The following is a 16,718-nucleotide window of genomic DNA, read 5'->3' on the forward strand; positions in this document are numbered from 1 at the left end:
CATGCGGAAGTTACACAGAATCAGGTCACTGAAAGCTAGGACCCTTATTACTGGCTCTACAGCCAAGCAAGCTGAGTCAGGCTATATAGTCAGAAGTAAAAGTGAAATTGCCATTGGGAGCCAGCAGGAATTTCTCTGCACTGGTGCTATCGCCAGCAGGAAAAAAATCAAACCACTGTCAGAAGAGGGATTCGAACCCACGCCTCCAGAGGAGACTGCGACCTGAACGCAGCGCCTTAGACCGCTCGGCCATCCTGACATGGGATTAGTTTCCTCAGTCCCTGAATGTCGCGCGCATGCACGCTATTTGGAATCAATTAACTACTCATTAGAAAATCATCCCTCCTATGTACATTCTGTACTCATGGGAATTTTCACCTTGCCTAAAGATGTCCCAACTAGTGAACGGGGAGACAGCAAACCCCAGGACAGAGGCCGAAATAGCTCAGTTGGGAGAGCGTTAGACTGAAGATCTAAAGGTCCCTGGTTCGATCCCGGGTTTCGGCAAATGAATTTTGAATACAAATTCACTAACAAAAGAAAAGGCTTGCTACGTTTCTTTCCAATTCGTTGGGGTTTCGATCGAGCGTAGCGCACTGCTGGAACTATAGAAAAAAAAAAAGGTTGAAAACAGTTCTTTCAGGAGAAGACAATGTGCTGCGCGGATGCCGAAATAGCTCAGTTGGGAGAGCGTAGACTAAAGATCTAAAGGTCCCCGATTCAATTCTGGGTTTTGTCACACCCTCGTTTTAAACATTAAACAATTGACATGAATGTTTTTGGGTTCTTTCTATATCCTAACTGAACCGAGCTTTCCTTCTTGCATAATGCGCAGGTAATCCTGGAAATGGGGGGGGGGAGAAGTCCCTCTTTCACATCAGTCATTAATGTGAGAAAGACTAAATAATGCAAGGATCCGGAAATATTCAGCAGAATGCTGAATGGCAGAGACATATATTACCACACTTCTCCAAGAAGCCTTACCTCTTCTCCGTGTTCCCTCCCGAAGAACCAGCTGCCATTTTCTTTGCTGCTCGCCCAATAGCGTTCACCTCCAAAAGCACGCAGCTGCATCACCAGAAGACATGTCCTAGGTGCGCAACAGCGGTGGCTGTCTTTTTTTAGCAGATAGATCCTGCTCAGCTACATTATATTGATGATTTTAAGTGGGTATAGAGTCAGAGCTCGACTCTTGGCTGGTCAAAACCAGATGGCAATGTCCAATGAGCTCCAGGCCCCACTGAATGTCATTTCTCCCAGGTCTCTCCCAGGTTCCAATGCTGTAGAAATGTTATTCCATGCTTCAGCTGTAAACCTTTGTCTCTTACAATAAAGGCCGTTCTTTTACCTTAACGGTCCACACAGACAGAATGTAGAAGGGGTGTTTGTGACAGACATCATAGCGGATCCTCCAGATTGTGATTGGATTAGTCTTTGGTCTCCATTCAAGTGCGCATTATTCAGAACTCTTGTCTTCACAAGAAAATCCCTTGCGGAGTCACGTACTTTTCAGGAGGGTCACGCGGAAGTTACACAGAATCAGGTCACTGTAAGCTAGGACCCTTATCACTGGCTCTACAGCCAAGCAAGCTGAGTCAGGCTATATAGTCAGAAGTAAAAGTGAAATTGCCATTGGGAGCCAGCAGGAATTTCTCTGCACTGGTGCTATCGCCAGCAGGAAAAAAATCAAACCACTGTCAGAAGAGGGATTCGAACCCTCACCTCCAGAGGAGACTGCGACCTGAACGCAGCGCCTTAGACCGCTCGGCCATCCTGACATGGGATTAGTTTCCTCAGTCCCTGAATGCCGCGCGCATGCACGCTATTTGGAATCAATTAACTACTCATTAGAAAATCATCCCTCCTATGTACATTCTGTACTCATGGGAATTTTCACCTTGCCTAAAGATGTCCCAACTAGTGAACGGGTAGACAGCCAACCCTAGGACAGAGGCCGAAATAGCTCAGTTGGGAGAGCGTTAGACTGAAGATCTAAAGGTCCCTGGTTCGATCCCGGGTTTCGGTAGATGAATTTTGAATACAAATCCACTAACAAAAGAAAAGGCTTGCTACGTTTCTTTCCAATTCGTTGGGGTTTTGATCTAGCGCACTGCTGGAACTATAGAAAAAAAAAAAAGGTTGAAAACAGTTCTTTCAGGAGAAGACAATGTGCTGTGCGGATGCCGAAATAGCTCAGTTGGGAGAGCGTAGACTAAACATCTAAAGGTCCCCGATTCAATTCTAGGTTTTGTCACACCCTCGTTTTAAACATTGAACCATTGACATGAATGTTTTTGGGTTCTTTCTATATCCTAACTGAACCGAGCTTTCCTTCTTGCATAATGCGCAGGTAATCCTGGAAATGGGGGGGGAAGTCCCTCTTTCACATCAGTCATTAATGTGAGAAAGACTAAATAATGCAAGGATCCGGAAATATTCAGCAGAATGCTGAATGGCAGAGACATATATTACCACACTTCTCCAAGAAGCCTTACCTCTTCTCCGTGTTCCCTTCCGAAGAACCAGCTGCCATTTTCTTTGCTGCTCGCCGAATAGCGTTCACCTCCAAAAGCACGCAGCTGCATCACCAGAAGACATGTCCTAGGTGCACAACAGCGGTGGCTGTCTTTTTTTAGCAGATAGACCCTGCTCAGCTACATTATATTGATGATTTTAAGTGGGTATAGAGTCAGAGCTCGACTCTTGGCTGGTCTAAACCAGATGGCAATGTCCAATGAGCTCCCGGCCCCACTGAATGTCATTTCTCCCAGGTCTCCCCCAGGTTCCAATGCTGTAGAAATGTTATTCCATGCTTCAGCTGTAAACCTTTGTCTCTTAAATAAAGGCCGTTATTTTACCTTAACGGTCCACACAGACAGAATGTAGAAGGGGTGTTTGTGACAGACATCATAGCGGATCCTCCAGATTGTCATTGGATTAGTCTTTGGTCTCCATTCAAGTGCGCATTATTCAGAACTCTTGTCTTCACAAGAAAATCCCTTGCGGAGTCACGTACTTTTCAGGAGGGTCATGCGGAAGTTACACAGAATCAGGTCACTGTAAGCTAGGACCCTTATTACTGGCTCTACAGCCAAGCAAGCTGAGTCAGGCTATATAGTCAGAAGTAAAAGTGAAATTGCCATTGGGAGCCAGCAGGAATTTCTCTGCACTGGTGCTATCGCCAGCAGGAAAAAAATCAAACCACTGTCAGAAGTGGGATTCGAACCCACGCCTCCAGAGGAGACTGCAACCTGAACGCAGCGCCTTAGACCGCTCGGCCATCCTGACATGGGATTAGTTTCCTCAGTCCCTGAATGTCGCGCGCATGCACGCTATTTGGAATCAATTAACTACTCATTAGAAAATCATCCCTCCTATGTACATTCTGTACTCATGGGAATTTTCACCTTGCCTAAAGATGTCCCAACTAGTGAACGGGGAGACAGCAAACCCCAGGACAGAGGCCGAAATAGCTCAGTTGGGAGAGCGTTAGACTGAAGATCTAAAGGTCCCTGGTTCGATCCCGGGTTTCGGCAAATGAATTTTGAATACAAATCCACTAACAAAAGAAAAGGCTTGCTACGTTTCTTTCCAATTTGTTGGGGTTTCGATCGAGCGTAGCGCACTGCTGGAACTATAGAAAAAAAAAAAGGTTGAAAACAGTTCTTTCAGGAGAAGACAATGTGCTGCGCGGATGCCGAAATAGCTCAGTTGGGAGAGCGTAGACTAAAGATCTAAAGGTCCCCGATTCAATTCTGGGTTTTGTCACACCCTCGTTTTAAACATTAAACAATTGACATGAATGTTTTTGGGTTCTTTCTATATCCTAACTGAACCGAGCTTTCCTTCTTGCATAATGCGCAGGTAATCCTGGAAATGGGGGGGGGGGGGGGGAGTCCCTCTTTCACATCAGTCATTAATGTGAGAAAGACTAAATAATGCAAGGATCCGGAAATATTCAGCAGAATGCTGAATGGCAGAGACATATATTACCACACTTCTCCAAGAAGCCTTACCTCTTCTCCGTGTTCCCTCCCGAAGAACCAGCTGCCATTTTCTTTGCTGCTCGCCCAATAGCGTTCACCTCCAAAAGCACGCAGCTGCATCACCAGAAGACATGTCCTAGGTGCACAACAGCGGTGGCTGTCTTTTTTTAGCAGATAGACCCTGCTCAGCTACATTATATTGATGATTTTAAGTGGGTATAGAGTCAGAGCTCGACTCTTGGCTGGTCAAAACCAGATGGCAATGTCCAATGAGCTCCAGGCCCCACTGAATGTCATTTCTCCCAGGTCTCCCCCAGGTTCCAATGCTGTAGAAATGTTATTCCATGCTTCAGCTGTAAACCTTTGTCTCTTACAATAAAGGTCGTTCTTTTACCTTAACGGTCCACACAGACAGAATGTAGAAGGGGTGTTTGTGACAGACATCATAGCGGATCCTCCAGATTGTGATTGGATTAGTCTTTGGTCTCCATTCAAGTGCGCATTATTCAGAACTCTTGTCTTCACAAGAAAATCCCTTGCGGAGTCACGTACTTTTCAGGAGGGTCACGCGGAAGTTACACAGAATCAGGTCACTGTAAGCTAGGACCCTTATTACTGGCTCTACAGCCAAGCAAGCTGAGTCAGGCTATATAGTCAGAAGTAAAAGTGAAATTGCCATTGGGAGCCAGCAGGAATTTCTCTGCACTGGTGCTATCGCCAGCAGGAAAAAAATCAAACCACTGTCAGAAGTGGGATTCGAACACACGCCTCCAGAGGAGACTGCGACCTGAACGCAGCGCCTTAGACCGCTCGGCCATCCTGACATGGGATTAGTTTCCTCAGTCCCTGAATGTCGCGCGCATGCACGCTATTTGGAATCAATTAACTACTCATTAGAAAATCATCCCTCCTATGTACATTCTGTACTCATGGGAATTTTCACCTTGCCTAAAGATGTCCCAACTAGTGAACGGGGAGACAGCAAACCCCAGGACAGAGGCCGAAATAGCTCAGTTGGGAGAGCGTTAGACTGAAGATCTAAAGGTCCCTGGCTCGATCCCGGGTTTCGGCAAATGAATTTTGAATACAAATCCACTAACAAAAGAAAAGGCTTGCTACGTTTCTTTCCAATTCGTTGGGGTTTCGATCGAGCGTAGCGCGCTGCTGGAACTATAGAAAAAAAAAAAAAGGTTGAAAACAGTTCTTTCAGGGGAAGACAATGTGCTGGGCGGATGCCGAAATAGCTCAGTTGGGAGAGCGTAGACTAAAGGTCCCCGATTCAATTCTGGGTTTTGTCACACCCTCATTTTAAACATTGAACAATTGACATGAATGTTTTTGGGTTCTTTCTATATCCTAACTGAACCGAGCTTTCCTTCTTGCATAATGCGCAGGTAATCCTGGAAATGGGGGGGGGGGGAGTCCCTATTTCACATCAGTCATTAATGTGAGAAAGACTAAATAATGCAAGGATCCGGAAATATTCAGCAGAATGCTGAATGGCAGAGACATATATTACCACACTTCTCCAAGAAGCCTTACCTCTTCTCCGTGTTCCCTCCCGAAGAACCAGCTGCCATTTTCTTTGCTGCTCGCTGAATAGCGTTCACCTCCAAAAGCACGCAGCTGCATCACCAGAAGACATGTCCTAGGTGCAAAACAGCGGTGGCTGTCTTTTTTTAGCAGATAGACCCTGCTCAGCTACATTATATTGATGATTTTAAGTGGGTATAGAGTCAGAGCTCGACTCTTGGCTGGTCAAAACCAGATGGCAATGTCCAATGAGCTCCAGGCCCCACTGAATGTCATTTCTCCCAGGTCTCCCCCAGGTTCCAATGCTGTAGAAATGTTATTCCATGCTTCAGCTGTAAACCTTTGTCTCTTAAATAAAGGCCGTTATTTTACCTTAACGGTCCACACAGACAGAATGTAGAAGGGGTGTTTGTGACAGACATCATAGCGGATCCTCCAGATTGTGATTGGATTAGTCTTTGGTCTCCATTCAAGTGCGCATTATTCAGAACTCTTGTCTTCACAAGAAAATCCCTTGCGGAGTCACGTACTTTGCAGGAGGGTCACGCGGAAGTTACACAGAATCAGGTCACTGTAAGCTAGGACCCTTATTACTGGCTCTACAGCCAAGCAAGCTGAGTCAGGCTATATAGTCAGAAGTAAAAGTGAAATTGCCTTTCGGAGCCAGCAGGAATTTCTCTGCACTGGTGCTATCGCCAGCAGGAAAAAAGGCAAACCACTGTCAGAATTGGGATTCGAACCCACGCCTCTAGAGGAGACTGCGACCTGAACGCAGCGCCTTAGACCGCTCGGCCATCCTGACATGGGATTAGGTCCCTGAATGTCGCGCGCATGCACGCTATTTGGAATCAATTAACTACTCATTAGAAAATCATCCCTCCTATGTACATTCTGTACTCATGGGAATTTTCACCTTGCCTAAAGATGTCCCAACTAGTGAACGGGTAGACAGCAAACCCCAGGACAGAGGCCGAAATAGCTCAGTTGGGAGAGCGTTAGACTGAAGATCTAAAGGTCCCTGGTTCGATCCCGGGTCTCGGCAAATGAATTTTGAATACAAATCCACTAACATAAAAGAAAAGGCTTGCTACGTTTCTTTCCAATTCGTTGGGGTTTCGATCGAGCGTAGCGCGCTGCTGGAACTATAGAAAAAAAAAAAAGGTTGAAAACAGTTCTTTCAGGAGAAGACAATGTGCTGCGCGGATGCCGAAATAGCTCAGTTGGGAGAGCATAGACTAAAGATCTAAAGGTCCCCGATTCAATTCTGGGTTTTGTCACACCCTCATTTTAAACATTGAACAATTGACATGAATGTTTTTGGGTTCTTTCTATATCCTAACTGAACCGAGCTTTCCTTCTTGCATAATGCGCAGGTAATCCTGGAAATGGGGGGGGGGGGGGGGGGAGTCCCTATTTCACATCAGTCATTAATGTGAGAAAGACTAAATAATGCAAGGATCCGGAAATATTCAGCAGAATGCTGAATGGCAGAGACATATATTACCACACTTCTCCAAGAAGCCTTACCTCTTCTCCGTGTTCCCTCCCGAAGAACCAGCTGCCATTTTCTTTGCTGCTCGCCCAATAGCGTTCACCTCCAAAAGCACGCAGCTGCATCACCAGAAGACATGTCCTAGGTGTACAACAGCGGTGGCTGTCTTTTTTTAGCAGATAGATCCTGCTCAGCTACATTATATTGATGATTTTAAGTGGGTATAGAGTCAGAGCTCGACTCTTGGCTGGTCAAAAGCAGATGGCAATGTCCAATGAGCTCCAGGCCCCACTGAATGTCATTTCTCCCAGGTCTCCCCCAGGTTCCAATGCTGTAGAAATGTTATTCCATGCTTCAGCTGTAAACCTTTGTCTCTTACAATAAAGGCCGTTCTTTTACCTTAACGGTCCACACAGACAGAATGTAGAAGGGGTGTTTGTGACAGACATCATAGCGGATCCTACAGATTGTGATTGGATTAGTCTTTGGTCTCCATTCAAGTGCGCATTATTCAGAACTCTTGTCTTCATGAGAAAATCCCTTGCGGAGTCACGTACTTTTCAGGAGGGTCACGCGGAAGTTACACAGAATCAGGTCACTGTAAGCTAGGACCCTTATTACTGGCTCTGCAGCCAAGCAAGCTGAGTCAGGCTATATAGTCAGAAGTAAAAGTGAAATTGCCATTGGGAGCCAGCAGGAATTTCTCTGCACTGGTGCTATCGCCAGCAGGAAAAAAGTCAAACCACTGTCAGAATTGGGATTCGAACCCACGCTTCCAGAGGAGACTGCGACCTGAACGCAGCGCCTTAGACCGCTCGGCCATCCTGACATGGGATTAGGTCCCTGAATGTCGCGCGCATGCACGCTATTTGGAATCAATTAACTACTCGTTAGAAAATCATCCCTCCTATGTACATTCTGTACTCATGGGAATTTTCACCTTGCCTAAAGATGTCCCAACTAGTGAACGGGGAGACAGCAAACGCCCGGGACAGAGGCCAAAATAGCTCAGTTGGGAGAGCGTTAGACTGAAGATCTAAAGGTCCCTGGTTCGATCCCGGGTTTCGGCAAATGAATTTTGAATACAAATCCACTAACAAAAGAAAAGGCTTGCTACGTTTCTTTCCAATTCGTTGGGGTTTCGATCGAGCGTAGCGCACTGCTGGAACTATAGAAAAAAAAAAAAGGTTGAAAACAGTTCTTTCAGGAGAAGACAATGTGCTGCGCGGATGCCGAAATATCTCAGTTGGGAGAGCGTAGACTAAAGATCTAAAGGTCCCCGATTCAATTCTGGGTTTTGTCACACCCTCATTTTAAACATTGAACAATTGACATGAATGTTTTTGGGTTCTTTCTATATCCTAACTGAACCGAGCTTTCCTTCTTGCATAATGCGCAGGTAATCCTGGAAATGGGGGGGGGGGGGGGAGTCCCTATTTCACATCAGTCATTAATGTGAGAAAGACTAAATAATGCAAGGATCCGGAAATATTCAGCAGAATGCTGAATGGCAGAGACATATATTACCACACTTCTCCAAGAAGCCTTACCTCTTCTCCGTGTTCCCTCCCGAAGAACCAGCTGCCATTTTCTTTGCTGCTCGCCCAATAGCGTTCACCTCCAAAAGCACGCAGCTGCATCACCAGAAGACATGTCCTAGGTGTACAACAGCGGTGGCTGTCTTTTTTTAGCAGATAGACCCTGCTCAGCTACATTATATTGATGATTTTAAGTGGGTATAGAGTCAGAGCTCGACTCTTGGCTGGTCAAAAGCAGATGGCAATGTCCAATGAGCTCCAGGCCCCACTGAATGTCATTTCTCCCAGGTCTCCCCCAGGTTCCAATGCTGTAGAAATGTTATTCCATGCTTCAGCTGTAAACCTTTGTCTCTTACAATAAAGGCCGTTCTTTTACCTTAACGGTCCACACAGACAGAATGTAGAAGGGGTGTTTGTGACAGACATCATAGCGGATCCTACAGATTGTGATTGGATTAGTCTTTGGTCTCCATTCAAGTGCGCATTATTCAGAACTCTTGTCTTCATGAGAAAATCCCTTGCGGAGTCACGTACTTTTCAGGAGGGTCACGCGGAAGTTACACAGAATCAGGTCACTGTAAGCTAGGACCCTTATTACTGGCTCTACAGCCAAGCAAGCTGAGTCAGGCTATATAGTCAGAAGTAAAAGTGAAATTGCCATTGGGAGCCAGCAGGAATTTCTCTGCACTGGTGCTATTTCCAGCAGGATTAAAATCAAACCACTGTCAGAAGTGGGATTCGAACCCACGCGTCCATAGGAGACTGCGACCTGAACGCAGCGCCTTAGACCGCTCGGCCATCCTGACATGGGATTATTTTCCTCAGTCCCTGAATGTCGCGCGCATGCACGCTATTTGGAATCAATTAACTACTCATTAGAAAATCATCCCTCCTATGTACATTCTGTACTCATGGGAATTTTCACCTTGCCTAAAGATGTCCCAACTAGTGAACGGGGAGACAGCAAACCCCAGGACAGAGGCCGAAATAGCTCAGTTGGGAGAGCATTAGACTGAAGATCTAAAGGTCCCTGGTTCGATCCCGGGTTTCGGCGAATGAATTTTGAATACAAATCCACTAACAAAAGAAAAGGCTTGCTACGTTTCTTTCAAATTCGTTGGGTTTTCAATCGAGCGTAGCGCACTGCTGGAACTATAGAAAAAAAAAAAAGGTTGAAAACAGTTCTTTCAGGAGAAGACAATGTGCTGCGCGGATGCCGAAATAGCTCAGTTGGGAGAGCGTAGACTAAAGATCTAAAGGTCCCCGATTCAATTCTGGGTTTTGTCACACCCTCGTTTTAAACATTGAACAATTGACATGAATGTTTTTGGGTTCTTTCTATATCCTAACTGAACCGAGCTTTCCTTCTTGCATAATGCGCAGGTAATCCTGGAAATGGGGGGGGGGGGGGAGTCCCTCTTTCACATCAGTCATTAATGTGAGAAAGACTAAATAATGCAAGGATCCGGAAATATTCAGCAGAATGCTGAATGGCAGAGACATATATTACCACACTTCTCCAAGAAGCCTTACCTCTTCTCCGTGTTCCCTCCCGAAGAACCAGCTGCCATTTTCTTTGCTGCTCGCCGAATAGCGTTCACCTCCAAAAGCACGCAGCTGCATCACCAGAAGACATGTCCTAGGTGCACAACAGCTGTGGCTGTCTTTTTTTAGCAGATAGATCCTGCTCAGCTACATTATATTGATGATTTTAAGTGGGTATAGAGTCAGAGCTCGACTCTTGGCTGGTCAAAACCAGATGGCAATGTCCAATGAGCTCCAGGCCCCACTGAATGTCATTTCTCCCAGGTCTCCCCCAGGTTCCAATGCTGTAGAAATGTTATTCCATGCTTCAGCTGTAAACCTTTGTATCTTACAATAAAGGCCATTATTTTACCTTAACGGTCCACACAGACAGAATGTCGAAGGGGTGTTTGTGACAGACATCATAGCGGATCCTCCAGATTGTGATTGGATTAGTCTTTGGTCTCCATTCAAGTGCGCATTATTCAGAACTCTTGTCTTCACAAGAAAATCCCTTGCGGAGTCACGTACTTTTCAGGAGGGTCACGCGGAAGTTACACAGAATCAGGTCACTGAAAGCTAGGACCCTTATTACTGGCTCTACAGCCAAGCAAGCTGAGTCAGGCTATATAGTCAGAAGTAAAAGTGAAATTGCCATTGGGAGCCAGCAGGAATTTCTCTGCACTGGTGCTATCGCCAGCAGGAAAAAAATCAAACCACTGTCAGAAGTCGGATTCGAACCCTCACCTCCAGAGGAGACTGCGACCCGAACGCAGCGCCTTAGACCGCTTGGCCATCTTGACATGGGATTAGTTTCCTCAGTCCCTGAATGTCGCACGCATGCACGCTATTTGGAATCAATTAACTACTCATTAGAAAATCATCCCTCCTATGTACATTCTGTACTCATGGGAATTTTCACCTTGCCTAAAGATGTCCCAACTAGTGAACAGGGAGACAGCAAACCCCAGGACAGAGGCCGAAATAGCTCAGTTGGGAGAGCGTTAGACTGAAGATCTAAAGGTCCCTGGTTCGATCCCGGGTTTCGGCAAATGAATTTTGAATACAAATCCACTAACAAAAGAAAAGGCTTGCTACGTTTCTTTCCAATTCGTTGGGGTTTCGATCGAGCGTAGCGCACTGCTGGAACTATAGAAAAAAAAAAAGGTTGAAAACAGTTCTTTCAGGAGAAGACAATGTGCTGCGTGGATGCCGAAATAGCTCAGTTGGGAGAGTGTAGACTAAAGATCTAAAGGTCCCCGATTCAATTCTGGGTTTTGTCACACCCTCGTTTTAAACATTAAACAATTGACATGAATGTTTTTGGGTTCTTTCTATATCCTAACTGAACCGAGCTTTCCTTTTTGCATAATGCGCAGGTAATCCTGGAAATGGGGGGGGGAAGTCCCTCTTTCACATCAGTCATTAATGTGAGAAAGACTAAATAATGCAAGGATCCGGAAATATTCAGCAGAATGCTGAATGGCAGAGACATATATTACCACACTTCTCCAAGAAGCCTTACCTCTTCTCCGTGTTCCCTCCCGAAGAACCAGCTGCCATTTTCTTTGCTGCTCGCCGAATAGCGTTCACCTTTAAAAGCACGCAGCTGCATCACCAGAAGACATGTCCTAGGTGCACAACAGCGGTGGCTGTCTTTTTGTAGCAGATAGACCCTGCTCAGCTACATTATATTGATGATTTTAAGTGGGTATAGAGTCAGAGCTCGACTCTTGGCTGGTCAAAACCAGATGGCAATGTCCAATGAGCTCCAGGCCCCACTGAATGTCATTTCTCCCAGGTCTCCCCCAGGTTCCAATGCTGTAGAAATGTTATTCCATGCTTCAGCTGTAAACCTTTGTCTCTTACAATAAAGGCCGTTATTTTACCTTAACGGTCCACACAGACAGAATGTAGAAGGGGTGATTGTGACAGACATCATAGCGGATCCTCCAGATTGTGATTGGATTAGTCTTTGGTCTCCATTCAAGTGCGCATTATTCAGAACTCTTGTCTTCACAAGAAAATCCCTTGCGGAGTCACGTACTTTTCAGGAGGGTCACGCGGAAGTTACACAGAATCAGGTCACTGTAAGCTAGGACCCTTATTACTGGCTCTACAGCCAAGCAAGCTGAGTCAGGCTATATAGTCAGAAGTAAAAGTGAAATTGCCATTGGGAGCCAGCAGGAATTTCTCTGCACTGGTGCTATCGCCAGCAGGAAAAAAATCAAACCACTGTCAGAAGTGGGATTCGAACCCACGCCTCCAGAGGAGACTGCGACCTGAACGCAGCGCCTTAGACCGCTCGGCCATCCTGACATGGGATTAGTTTCCTCAGTCCCCGAATGTCGCGCGCATGCACGCTATTTGGAATCAATTAACTACTCATTAGAAAATCATCCCTCCTATGTACATTCTGTACTCATGGGAATTTTCACCTTGCCTAAAGATGTCCCAACTAGTGAACGGGGAGACAGCAAACCCCAGGACAGAGGCCGAAATAGCTCAGTTGGGAGAGCGTTAGACTGAAGATCTAAAGGTCCCTGGTTCGATCCCGGGTTTCGGCAAATGAATTTTGAATACAAATCCACTAACAAAAGAAAAGGCTTGCTACGTTTCTTTCCAATTCGCTGGGGTTTCGATCGAGCGTAGCGCACTGCTGGAACTATAGAAAAAAAAAAAAGGTTGAAAACAGTTCTTTCAGGAGAAGACAATGTGCTGCGCGGATGCCGAAATAGCTCAGTTGGGAGAGCGTAGACTAAAGATCTAAAGGTCCCCGATTCAATTCTGGGTTTTGTCACACCCTCATTTTAAACATTGAACAATTGACATGAATGTTTTTGGGTTCTTTCTATATCCTAACTGAACCGAGCTTTCCTTTTTGCATAATGCGCAGGTAATCCTGGAAATGGGGGGGGGGGGGGAGTCCCTCTTTCACATCAGTCATTAATGTGAGAAAGACTAAATAATGCAAGGATCCGGAAATATTCAGCAGAATGCTGAATGGCAGAGACATATATTACCACACTTCTCCAAGAAGCCTTACCTCTTCTCCGTGTTCCCTCCCGAAGAACCAGCTGCCATTTTCTTTGCTGCTCGCTGAATAGCGTTCACCTCAAAAAGCACGCAGCTGCATCACCAGAAGACATGTCCTAGGTGCACAACAGCGGTGGCTGTCTTTTTTTAGCAGATAGACCCTGCTCAGCTACATTATATTGATGATTTTAAGTGGGTATAGAGTCAGAGCTCGACTCTTGGCTAGTCAAAACCAGATGGCAATGTCCAATGAGCTCCAGGCCCCACTGAATGTCATTTCTCCCAGGTCTCCCCCAGGTTCCAATGCTGTAGAAATGTTATTCCATGCTTCAGCTGTAAACCTTTGTCTCTTACAATAAAGGCCGTTCTTTTACCTTAACGGTCCACACAGACAGAATGTAGAAGGGGTGTTTGTGACAGACATCATAGCGGATCCTCCAGATTGTGATTGGATTAGTCTTTGGTCTCCATTCAAGTGCGCATTATTCAGAACTCTTGTCTTCACAAGAAAATCCCTTGCGGAGTCACGTACTTTTCAGGAGGGTCACGCGGAAGTTACACAGAATCAGGTCACTGTAAGCTAGGACCCTTATTACTGGCTCTACAGCCAAGCAAGCTGAGTCAGGCTATATAGTCAGAAGTAAAAGTGAAATTGCCATTGGGAGCCAGCAGGAATTTCTCTGCACTGGTGCTATCGCCAGCAGGAAAAAAATCAAACCACTGTCAGAAGTGGGATTCGAACCCACGCCTCCAGAGGAGACTGCGACCTGAACGCAGCGCCTTAGACCGCTCGGCCATCCTGACATGGGATTAGTTTCCTCAGTCCCTGAATTTCACGCGTATACACGCTATTTGGAATCAATTAACTACTCATTAGAAAATCATCCCTCCTATGTACATTCTGTACTCATGGGAATTTTCACCTTGCCTAAAGATGTCCCAACTAGTGAACGGGGAGACAGCAAACCCCAGGACAGAGGCCGAAATAGCTCAGTTGGGAGAGCGTTAGACTGAAGATCTAAAGGTCCCTGGTTCGATCCCGGGTTTCGGCAAATGAATTTTGAATACAAATCCACTAACAAAAGAAAAGGCTTGCTACGTTTCTTTCCAATTCGTTGGGGTTTCGATCGAGCGTAGCGCACTGCTGGAACTATAGAAAAAAAAAAAAAGGTTGAAAACAGTTCTTTCAGGAGAAGACAATGTGCTGCGTGGATGCCGAAATAGCTCAGTTGGGAGAGCGTAGACTAAAGATCTAAAGGTCCCCGATTTAATACTGGGTTTTTTCACACCCTCGTTTTAAACATTGAACAATTGACATGAATGTTTCTGGGTTCTTTCTATATCCTAACTGAACCGAGCTTTCCTTCTTGCATAATGCGCAGGTAATCCTGGAAATGGGGGGGGGGGAAGTCCCTCTTTCACATCAGTCATTAATGTGAGAAAGACTAAATAATGCAAGGATCCGGAAATATTCAGCAGAATGCTGAATGGCAGAGACATATATTACCACACTTCTCCAAGAAGCCTTACCTCTTCTCCTTGTTCCCTCCAGAAGAACCAGCTGCCATTTTCTTTGCTGCTCGCCCAATAGCGTTCACCTCCAAAAGCACGCAGCTGCATCACCAGAAGACATGTCCTAGGTGCACAACAGCGGTGGCTGTCTTTTTTTATCAGATAGACCCTGCTCAGCTACATTATATTGATGATTTTAAGTGGGTATAGAGTCAGAGCTCGACTCTTGGCTGGTCAAAACCAGATGGCAATGTCCAATGAGCTCCAGGTCCCACTGAATGTCATTTCTCCCAAGTCTCCCCCAGGTTCCAATGCTGTAGAAATGTTATTCCATGCTTCAGCTGTAAACCTTTGTCTCTTACAATAAAGGCTGTTCTTTTACCTTAACGGTCCACACAGACAGAATGTAGAAGGGGTGTTTGTGACAGACATCATAGCGGATCCTCCAGATTGTGATTGGATTAGTCTTTGGTCTCCATTCAAGTGCGCATTATTCAGAACTCTTGTCTTCACAAGAAAATCCCTTGCGGAGTCACGTACTTTTCAGGAGGGTCACGCGGAAGTTACACAGAATCAGGTCACTGAAAGCTAGGACCCTTATTACTGGCTCTACAGCCAAGCAAGCTGAGTCAGGCTATATAGTCAGAAGTAAAAGTGAAATTGCCATTGGGAGCCAGCAGGAATTTCTCTGCACTGGTGCTATTTCCAGCAGGATTAAAATCAAACCACTGTCAGAAGTGGGATTCGAACCCACGCCTCCAGAGGAGACTGCGACTTGAACGCAGCGCCTTAGACCGCTCGGCCATCCTGACATGGGATTAGTTTCCTCAGTCCCTGAATGTCGCGCGCATGCATGCTATTTGGAATCAATTAACTACTCATTAGAAAATCATCCCTCCTATGTACATTCTGTACTCATGGGAATTTTCACCTTGCCTAAAGATGTCCCAACTAGTGAACGGGGAGACAGCAAACCCCAGGACAGAGGCCGAAATAGCTCAGTTGGGAGAGCGTTAGACTGAAGATCTAAAGGTCCCTGGTTCGATCCCGGGTTTCGGCGAATGAATTTTGAATACAAATCCACTAACAAAAGAAAAGGCTTGCTACGTTTCTTTCCAATTCGTTGGGGTTTCGATCGAGCGTAGCGCACTGCTGGAACTATAGAAAAAAAAAAAAGGTTGAAAACAGTTCTTTCAGGAGAAGACAATGTGCTGCGCGGATGCCGAAATAGCTCAGTTGGGAGAGCGTAGACTAAAGATCTAAAGGTCCCCGATTCAATTCTGGGTTTTGTCACACCCTCGTTTTAAACATTGAACAATTGACATGAATGTTTTTGGGTTCTTTCTATATCCTAACTGAACCGAGCTTTCCTTCTTGCATAATGCGCAGGTAATCCTGGAAATGGGGGGGGGGGGAAGTCCCTCTTTCACATCAGTCATTAATGTGAGAAAGACTAAATAATGCAAGGATCCGGAAATATTCAGCAGAATGCTGAATGGCAGAGACATATATTACCACACTTCTCCAAGAAGCCTTACCTCTTCTCCGTGTTCCCTCCCGAAGAACCAGCTGCCATTTTCTTTGCTGCTCGCCGAATAGCGTTCACCTCCAAAAGCACGCAGCTGCATCACCAGAAGACATGTCCTAGGTGCACAACAGCTGTGGCTGTCTTTTTTTAGCAGATAGATCCTGCTCAGCTACATTATATTGATGATTTTAAGTGGGTATAGAGTCAGAGCTCGACTCTTGGCTGGTCAAAACCAGATGGCAATGTCCAATGAGCTCCAGGCCCCACTGAATGTCATTTCTCCCAGGTCTCCCCCAGGTTCCAATGCTGTAGAAATGTTATTCCATGCTTCAGCTGTAAACCTTTGTCTCTTACAATAAAGGCCGTTCTTTTACCTTAACGGTCCACACAGACAGAATGTCGAAGGGGTGTTTGTGACAGACATCATAGCGGATCCTCCAGATTGTGATTGGATTAGTCTTTGGTCTCCATTCAAGTGCGCATTATTCAGAACTCTTGTCTTCACAAGAAAATCCCTTGCGGAGTCACGTACTTTTCAGGAGGGTCACGCGGAAGTTACACAGAATCAG

At 45.7% G+C, this 16,718-nt stretch overlaps 20 non-coding genes across 20 annotated transcripts; 11 read left to right on the forward strand and 9 right to left on the reverse strand.

Annotated features, from left to right (window-relative positions):
• Window positions 1–176: 176 nt before the first annotated feature.
• TRNAL-CAG (transfer RNA leucine (anticodon CAG)) lies at window positions 177–259 on the reverse strand. The gene has a single exon. It is a non-coding gene; the product is annotated as a tRNA-Leu (tRNA).
• A 175-nt stretch (window positions 260–434) lies between these two features.
• On the forward strand, window positions 435–507 carry TRNAF-GAA (transfer RNA phenylalanine (anticodon GAA)). Its single transcript has one exon. It is a non-coding gene; the product is annotated as a tRNA-Phe (tRNA).
• Window positions 508–1,695: 1,188 nt separating this feature from the next.
• Window positions 1,696–1,778, reverse strand: TRNAL-CAG (transfer RNA leucine (anticodon CAG)). The gene has a single exon. It is a non-coding gene; the product is annotated as a tRNA-Leu (tRNA).
• Window positions 1,779–1,953: 175 nt separating this feature from the next.
• TRNAF-GAA (transfer RNA phenylalanine (anticodon GAA)) lies at window positions 1,954–2,026 on the forward strand. The gene has a single exon. It is a non-coding gene; the product is annotated as a tRNA-Phe (tRNA).
• A 1,179-nt stretch (window positions 2,027–3,205) lies between these two features.
• TRNAL-CAG (transfer RNA leucine (anticodon CAG)) lies at window positions 3,206–3,288 on the reverse strand. Its single transcript has one exon. It is a non-coding gene; the product is annotated as a tRNA-Leu (tRNA).
• Window positions 3,289–3,463: 175 nt separating this feature from the next.
• TRNAF-GAA (transfer RNA phenylalanine (anticodon GAA)) lies at window positions 3,464–3,536 on the forward strand. The gene has a single exon. It is a non-coding gene; the product is annotated as a tRNA-Phe (tRNA).
• Window positions 3,537–4,727: 1,191 nt separating this feature from the next.
• Window positions 4,728–4,810, reverse strand: TRNAL-CAG (transfer RNA leucine (anticodon CAG)). The gene has a single exon. It is a non-coding gene; the product is annotated as a tRNA-Leu (tRNA).
• A 175-nt stretch (window positions 4,811–4,985) lies between these two features.
• TRNAF-GAA (transfer RNA phenylalanine (anticodon GAA)) lies at window positions 4,986–5,058 on the forward strand. The gene has a single exon. It is a non-coding gene; the product is annotated as a tRNA-Phe (tRNA).
• Window positions 5,059–6,238: 1,180 nt separating this feature from the next.
• On the reverse strand, window positions 6,239–6,321 carry TRNAL-CAG (transfer RNA leucine (anticodon CAG)). Its single transcript has one exon. It is a non-coding gene; the product is annotated as a tRNA-Leu (tRNA).
• Window positions 6,322–6,488: 167 nt separating this feature from the next.
• On the forward strand, window positions 6,489–6,561 carry TRNAF-GAA (transfer RNA phenylalanine (anticodon GAA)). The gene has a single exon. It is a non-coding gene; the product is annotated as a tRNA-Phe (tRNA).
• Window positions 6,562–8,008: 1,447 nt separating this feature from the next.
• TRNAF-GAA (transfer RNA phenylalanine (anticodon GAA)) lies at window positions 8,009–8,081 on the forward strand. Its single transcript has one exon. It is a non-coding gene; the product is annotated as a tRNA-Phe (tRNA).
• Window positions 8,082–9,272: 1,191 nt separating this feature from the next.
• Window positions 9,273–9,355, reverse strand: TRNAL-CAG (transfer RNA leucine (anticodon CAG)). The gene has a single exon. It is a non-coding gene; the product is annotated as a tRNA-Leu (tRNA).
• A 175-nt stretch (window positions 9,356–9,530) lies between these two features.
• On the forward strand, window positions 9,531–9,603 carry TRNAF-GAA (transfer RNA phenylalanine (anticodon GAA)). Its single transcript has one exon. It is a non-coding gene; the product is annotated as a tRNA-Phe (tRNA).
• Window positions 9,604–11,051: 1,448 nt separating this feature from the next.
• On the forward strand, window positions 11,052–11,124 carry TRNAF-GAA (transfer RNA phenylalanine (anticodon GAA)). Its single transcript has one exon. It is a non-coding gene; the product is annotated as a tRNA-Phe (tRNA).
• A 1,185-nt stretch (window positions 11,125–12,309) lies between these two features.
• TRNAL-CAG (transfer RNA leucine (anticodon CAG)) lies at window positions 12,310–12,392 on the reverse strand. Its single transcript has one exon. It is a non-coding gene; the product is annotated as a tRNA-Leu (tRNA).
• A 175-nt stretch (window positions 12,393–12,567) lies between these two features.
• Window positions 12,568–12,640, forward strand: TRNAF-GAA (transfer RNA phenylalanine (anticodon GAA)). Its single transcript has one exon. It is a non-coding gene; the product is annotated as a tRNA-Phe (tRNA).
• A 1,190-nt stretch (window positions 12,641–13,830) lies between these two features.
• On the reverse strand, window positions 13,831–13,913 carry TRNAL-CAG (transfer RNA leucine (anticodon CAG)). The gene has a single exon. It is a non-coding gene; the product is annotated as a tRNA-Leu (tRNA).
• Window positions 13,914–14,088: 175 nt separating this feature from the next.
• On the forward strand, window positions 14,089–14,161 carry TRNAF-GAA (transfer RNA phenylalanine (anticodon GAA)). Its single transcript has one exon. It is a non-coding gene; the product is annotated as a tRNA-Phe (tRNA).
• Window positions 14,162–15,350: 1,189 nt separating this feature from the next.
• Window positions 15,351–15,433, reverse strand: TRNAL-CAA (transfer RNA leucine (anticodon CAA)). Its single transcript has one exon. It is a non-coding gene; the product is annotated as a tRNA-Leu (tRNA).
• A 175-nt stretch (window positions 15,434–15,608) lies between these two features.
• TRNAF-GAA (transfer RNA phenylalanine (anticodon GAA)) lies at window positions 15,609–15,681 on the forward strand. Its single transcript has one exon. It is a non-coding gene; the product is annotated as a tRNA-Phe (tRNA).
• The last annotated feature ends 1,037 nt before the right edge of the window (window positions 15,682–16,718 follow it).

Source organism: Leptodactylus fuscus, chromosome 1 (assembly GCF_031893055.1).
Source record: "Leptodactylus fuscus isolate aLepFus1 chromosome 1, aLepFus1.hap2, whole genome shotgun sequence".
Classification (NCBI taxonomy): domain Eukaryota; kingdom Metazoa; phylum Chordata; class Amphibia; order Anura; family Leptodactylidae; genus Leptodactylus; species Leptodactylus fuscus.